The sequence below is a fragment of the Thamnophis sirtalis genome, unplaced genomic scaffold (assembly GCF_051295495.1).
Source record: "Thamnophis sirtalis isolate CommonGarterSnake01/CBP01778 unplaced genomic scaffold, rThaSir2_p1.2 scaffold_12, whole genome shotgun sequence".
Lineage (NCBI taxonomy): Eukaryota > Metazoa > Chordata > Lepidosauria > Squamata > Natricidae > Thamnophis > Thamnophis sirtalis.
The window spans coordinates 23,495,215-23,501,213 of record NW_028261392.1 but is presented as its reverse complement, the minus strand read 5'-3'; positions in this window follow the sequence as shown (position 1 = coordinate 23,501,213).

Genomic DNA, 5,999 nt, shown 5'->3' with positions numbered 1-5,999 from the left:
CCGGACCCAGCGAGCCAAGCCGTCTGACCGAGCCCGGCTTTACGCGCTGTCGGGAAAAGGAAAAAAGGAAAAAAAAATCCCGGGGAGAGGCGGATGCCTGGAAAGAAGACGATTCGCTCGGGCCGAGAAACGTCGCTTCCTGGATAAACACAGCTCGAAGCGCCTCTGCTTTGAAGAGGCTTTCGCGGGCGCGAAGCCAGTGCTGGGGAAAGAGGAGGGGGGCGCAGACCTCTGGCTTGACTAGACGTTCAGTTATCTGACATGGTAATCGGTGCTCCTGCTTGAGCTGGGAGCTGATTTAGAAGACCTCCAGAATAGAATAGGAATTGGAATAGAATAGAATTGGAATAGAATAGAATAGAATAGAATAGAATAGAATAGAATAGAATTCTTTATTGGCCAAGTCTGATTAGACACACAAGGAATTTGATGCAACAGATTATTCATAGAATAGAATAGAATAGAATAGAATAGAATAGAATAGAATAGAATAGAATAGAATTTTTTATTGGCCAAGTGGGATTGGACACACAAGGAATTTGTCTTTGGTGCATAAGCTCTCAGAATAGAATAGAATAGAATAGAATAGAATAGAATAGAATAGAATAGAATAGAATTCTTTATTGGCCAAGTCTGATTAGACACACAAGGAATTTGATGCAACAGATTATTCTTAGAATAGAATAGAATAGAATAGAATAGAATAGAATTCTTTATTGGCCAAGTGTGATTGCACACACAAGGAATTTGGTGCAACAGATTATTATTTTAATAAAATAGAATAGAATAGAATTCTTTATTGGCCAAGTCTGATTAGACACACAAGGAATTTGATGCAACAGATTATTCTTAGAATAGAATAGAATAGAATAGAATTCTTTATTGGCCAAGTGTGATTGGACACACAAAGAATTTGGTGCAGCAGATTATTCTTTGAATAGAATAGAATAGAATAGAATAGAATAGAATAGAATTCTTTATTGGCCAAGTCTGACTGGACACACAAGGAATTTGGTGGAGCAGATTATTCTTAGAATGGAATAGAATAGAATTCTTTATTGGCCAAGTGTGATTGGACACACAAGGAATTTGTCTTTGGTGCATAAACTCTCTGTGTATATAAAAAGACAAGATACATTCATCAAGAACCATAAGATGCAACAACTAATGATAGTCATAGGGTACAAATAAGCAATCAGGAAATAATATCAATATAAATCGTAAGGATACAAGCAACAAAGTTACAGCCCTGCAGTCATAAGTGGGAGGAGATGGGTGATAGGAACGATGAGAAGACTAATAGTAATAGTAATGCAGCCTTAGTGAATGGTTTGACAGTGGTGAGGGAATTATTTTTTAGCAGAGTGATGGCATTCAGGAAAAAACTGCCTTTGTGTCTAGTTGTTCTGGTGTGCAGTACTCTGTGGCATCATTTTGAGGGTAAGAGATGAAACAATTTACGTCCAGGATGCGAGGGGTCTGTAAATATTTCCATGACCCTTTTTTTGACTCATGCAGTGTACAGGTCCTCAGTGGAAGGAAGGTTGGCAATAATTATTTTTTCTGCGAGGTCCCTTCCAACACATTTTATTCTAATTTGATATAAAATTGGGAACTCCGCTTTTCCCAGGCTTTCAGTAGGAACAGCTTATATCCTCCGATGTTACCTTAACAGTTCCTAGGTCCTTGGTTAGGACTTGAGCTGTTGAGCTACCAACCAGCCCCAAAGGCTGTGAATCTCACCAAAGATGATGATGATGATGATGATGATGATGATGATGATGATGATGATGATGATGATATTCCTTCCTGCGAGACCCCGTCTGAAAAAGTCACCGAAAAGCAGATGGTCAAGATCTTGTGGGATTTTCGCATACAAACAGACAAAATACTGGCGCATAATACACCAGACATCACACTGGTTGAGAAAAATAAGGTCACAATCATAGACATCGCAATACCAGGTGATAGCAGGGTCGCTGAGAAGAAACATGAAAAAATTGCAGAATACCAGGACTTAAAAATTGAAATCCAACAACTATGGCACAAACCAGCAGTGGTAATTCCAGTGGTAATTGGCACACTGGGTGCTATTCCAAAAGCACTCGAATTACATTTAAAACAGTTAAAAATGGACAAAATCACCATCAGTCAAATGCAAAAAGCCGCACTGCTTGGAACTGCATGCATATTACGAAAATACGTTACGATGTCCTAGGCCCCTGGGTGAGGCCCGACTAGTAACCAATGCCAAAACCGGCGAAACAACTGGCCGCTGTGATACAATTGTATAACAACAACAACAACTTCTTTTTTCTAAACAGTAAGAAAAAAATCACAAAATACCAGGACTTGCAAATTGAGGTTGAGCGACTGTGGAAAAAGATATCGTGTGTTGTCCTGATTGTAATTGGAGCCCTTGGAGCAATACCCAAAGGGCTACCTCGCTATTTGGAAATTTTAAATTTATCAGACTTGAACATTCTGATTCTACAAAAAGCCACCCTACTTGGAACAGCTTATATCCTCCGATGTTACCTTAACAGTTCCTAGGTCCTTGGTTAGGACTTGAGCTGTTGAGCTACCAACCAGCCCCAAAGGCTGTGAATCTCACCAAAGATTAACCACATAATAATAACAACTCTCATGCTATATGCAGATTATCTTCCACTTACAACAAACAGTTCCCTTAGTGACAGTTTGAAGTTACAGCGGCACCGAAAAAGTGAATTATGACCATTTACTGTGGGTTCTGGGAAGGGAATGTTTTTAAGTGAATTATGACCATTTTTCACACTTATGACCATTGGCGCAAACTTCTAGATTGATAAAATTGGAAGCTCCACTTTTCCCACAGCTTCCAGGAGAGGAAAAATAAATGTAAAAAAAGGCTCTCATGCTATATACAGGTAGTCCTTGACTGACAAGGTTCACTTAGTGACCATTCAAACTTTCAATGGCACTGAAAAAAGTGCCTTATGACCATCTGTTACCCTTACAATCGTTACAGCATCCCCATGGACTTACATGGATTTACATGCGGATGCTTGGCAACTGACTCATATTTATGACCGTTGCAAGATCCCGGGGTCATATGATCCCCTTTTTTGACCTTCTGACAAGCAAAGTCAATCAGGAAGCCCAATTCACCTAACAGCCAGGTTACTAACTTAACAACTGCAGTGATTCACTTAAGAAATGTGGCAAGGAAAGTTGTAAAATGGAACAAAACTCACTTAACATTAAATTTCTCACTTAGCAATGGAAATTTGGGGTTTAATAGCGGTTGTAAGTTGAGGACTATCTTTATTAAACAAGGAACGGGCAGAAATGTTTTGCTAGTCATAAAACTGTCCGGAGTAACTTTTATTAGGGAAACTGGAAACTGAAAGTCCATGGGAAAGAATGTATATATTTCATGGGATGGGGGTGGTAGTGTTGTCTTTTATTGAGGAGGTATGTGGATTCCTTAATTGGGTTTTTAAAAAAAAAAAACTAAAAAAAACCGTTGAAGAAGAATGTTTAAAGATACTGTTTTGAAATGAGAAATTTCAAGAGAGATCAACAGTTACAATCTACGTGCTTACCTGGGTTAAAGTACTGCCTTGCACACACATTAGGAATCAGAGTTCAGCCTTAATTTTCTCCAGCGTTTGCTGTAACCATAAAATTCCAAATCATGGGGTTAAACTGTGGATTGGTCTCAATCAATACATTTTTAAAATTCCCTCATTTCCCTTAAGCTTACAACCAAGTAAATAAATAAACATGAAAATGAATAAACAAACTATAAAGAAGAGGATGAATCAAATTAAAGATTAACATTAAATGAATTAGTAAAAATGTCCTTTTTTGCTGTTGTTGCATATTTGTCTGATTGACTTTTCACCTTGAAAGTTCTCTGTGTTGGAAAGAGATGGGTTTAGCTCCCAGTGATAATGGCTTGAAATGGGCTGCATTCAACTGACCAATGATTGACTGTCTTCTACAACAGGGGTCACCAACTGGTGGTCCATGGACCACTGATGGTCCGCGAGAAAATTTGGTGTTCCACAGAAAAATTATTTGCATTTTTTACATTGCACTAAATCAGGGGTACTCAAAGTACGGTCCCTGGGATGGATACATGCAATTAACACTTGTGTTGCTACAGAGAGTCTCCCCCTTCAGGATCTTTTTGTGTGGGTCAGAGGGAAGTAGAAATTCCAACTTGGGATCTGCTTCAGCCTCCTGGTGCGGGACTTTGAGTGAAGGCTGATGGGAAGCACCACTGGTGGCGAAGAGTCGTAGGGCCTTGTTCTAATGGGACTGTATCATGGCCTGGAACTGGCTGACCCAATAATGGGTTGTCAATTTTGTTACTATCAGTTCATGCAAGCGTACAGGCACACTCGTGTGTGCGTGCAACACTTCTGCACATGCGCAGAAGCATCCGGGTGGGTGGGCGGAGCTACCTGCTGCCGCTACTACCAGTTCAGCCAAACCGGTAGCAACCCACCTCTGGGCTGACCATCTCAGCCCAGTGAGCCTCCAGGTGCCGGTACCTGGCCTTTCACTCCTGCAGGTCTTCCCTCTGGTTGGAAAGCCTATGCTCGTAGTCCTCAGTGAGGTGCTTCTGCTGAACACTCAGATCCAATTTGAACTGAGCCAGCTGTTTTGCCAACTGTTTCTCTTGTGGCTGCTTAGCTCCAACAACTGCTTCCTGTTGGAGCCCTAAGGAACCCAGGCGGGCAGGTGAGCAGTGGCTGGGAGGGGAGGGGCAAGTAGAGGCCGGTGAGGCATCCCTCAACATGAGTGACATCAAGTTGGCCATGCCCACTCAGCCACATGACCACCTAGTCACACCCAGCCAGCCAGGCATTAGGCAGATCCTATTAGTGGTCAATGGGATTTAAAATTATGAGTTTAGTGGTCCTTGAGGTCCAAAAGATTGCTAACCCATTCTCTACAAAGTTCTGAAAGGACAACACTGATGGCAGCAAGGCTTCATGGCTCAATACTTGGATGTGCTTTATTTCTAGCAATTCAGGCTAGCTATTTGGAATGCCCCCCCCCCATTCCTTTCCCAGATGTACACTTGCGTAGTTTCTATCTTCCACAAACTCCTCCTCCCTCCCATCTTTAAAGGTCTGGAAATCATCAGGAGGTCATCCTTAGCAGGACACGCAAAAGCAGCAGTGCTGGGAAGCAAACTTTTACAAGCCTGAAAATCGTTGTTGTTGTTTTTAGTTGCCAAGTCAACAGAATGAAAAGAGATGACCATAGGCAAAGTGGAGATGTTAATTGCCCAGTAGCTGTCTCAATATGGTATTCTGCACTTCCCTAGAGTCCCCCAGGCCTGTGGACACAAGCAGGCTTTGATGGACCTTGAGAAATCTAAAACCGTGAGCCAGCCTCACTTTCAGAGAAATTTATTCCATTAAAGGGGGCCACAGCAGAAAAGACCCACTGCTTAGGACCTGCCAAATGAAACTCCCAGTCAACAGGACCTGCAGCATACACTCTGTACTGGAAGGCCATTTTGCTCTAGTGATTAAGACACTAGGCTGGAAACCAGGCACCTCTGAGTTCTAGTTCCCCCATGAGAATGAAAGCTGGCTGGATGACCTTGGACCAATCATAAGGAGACTGTGAGTTCTAGTTCCACCATAGGAACGAAAGCTGGTTAGGTGACCTTGGACCAATCACAAGAAGATTGCGAGTTCTAGTCTCACCTTTGGTACGAAAGCTGGCTGGGTGACCTTGGACCAATCACAAGGAGACTGTGAGTTCTAGTTCCACCATAGGAATGAAAGCTGGTTGCATGACCTTGGACCAATCACCAGGAGATTGCGAGTTCTAGTCTCACCTTTGGTACGAAAGCTGGCTGGGTGACCTTGGACCAATCACAAGGCGACCATGAGTTCTAGTTCCACCATAGGAATGAAAGCTGGTTGGGTGACCTTGGACCAATCACAAGGAGATTGCAAGTTCTAGTCTCACCTTTGGTACGAAAGCTG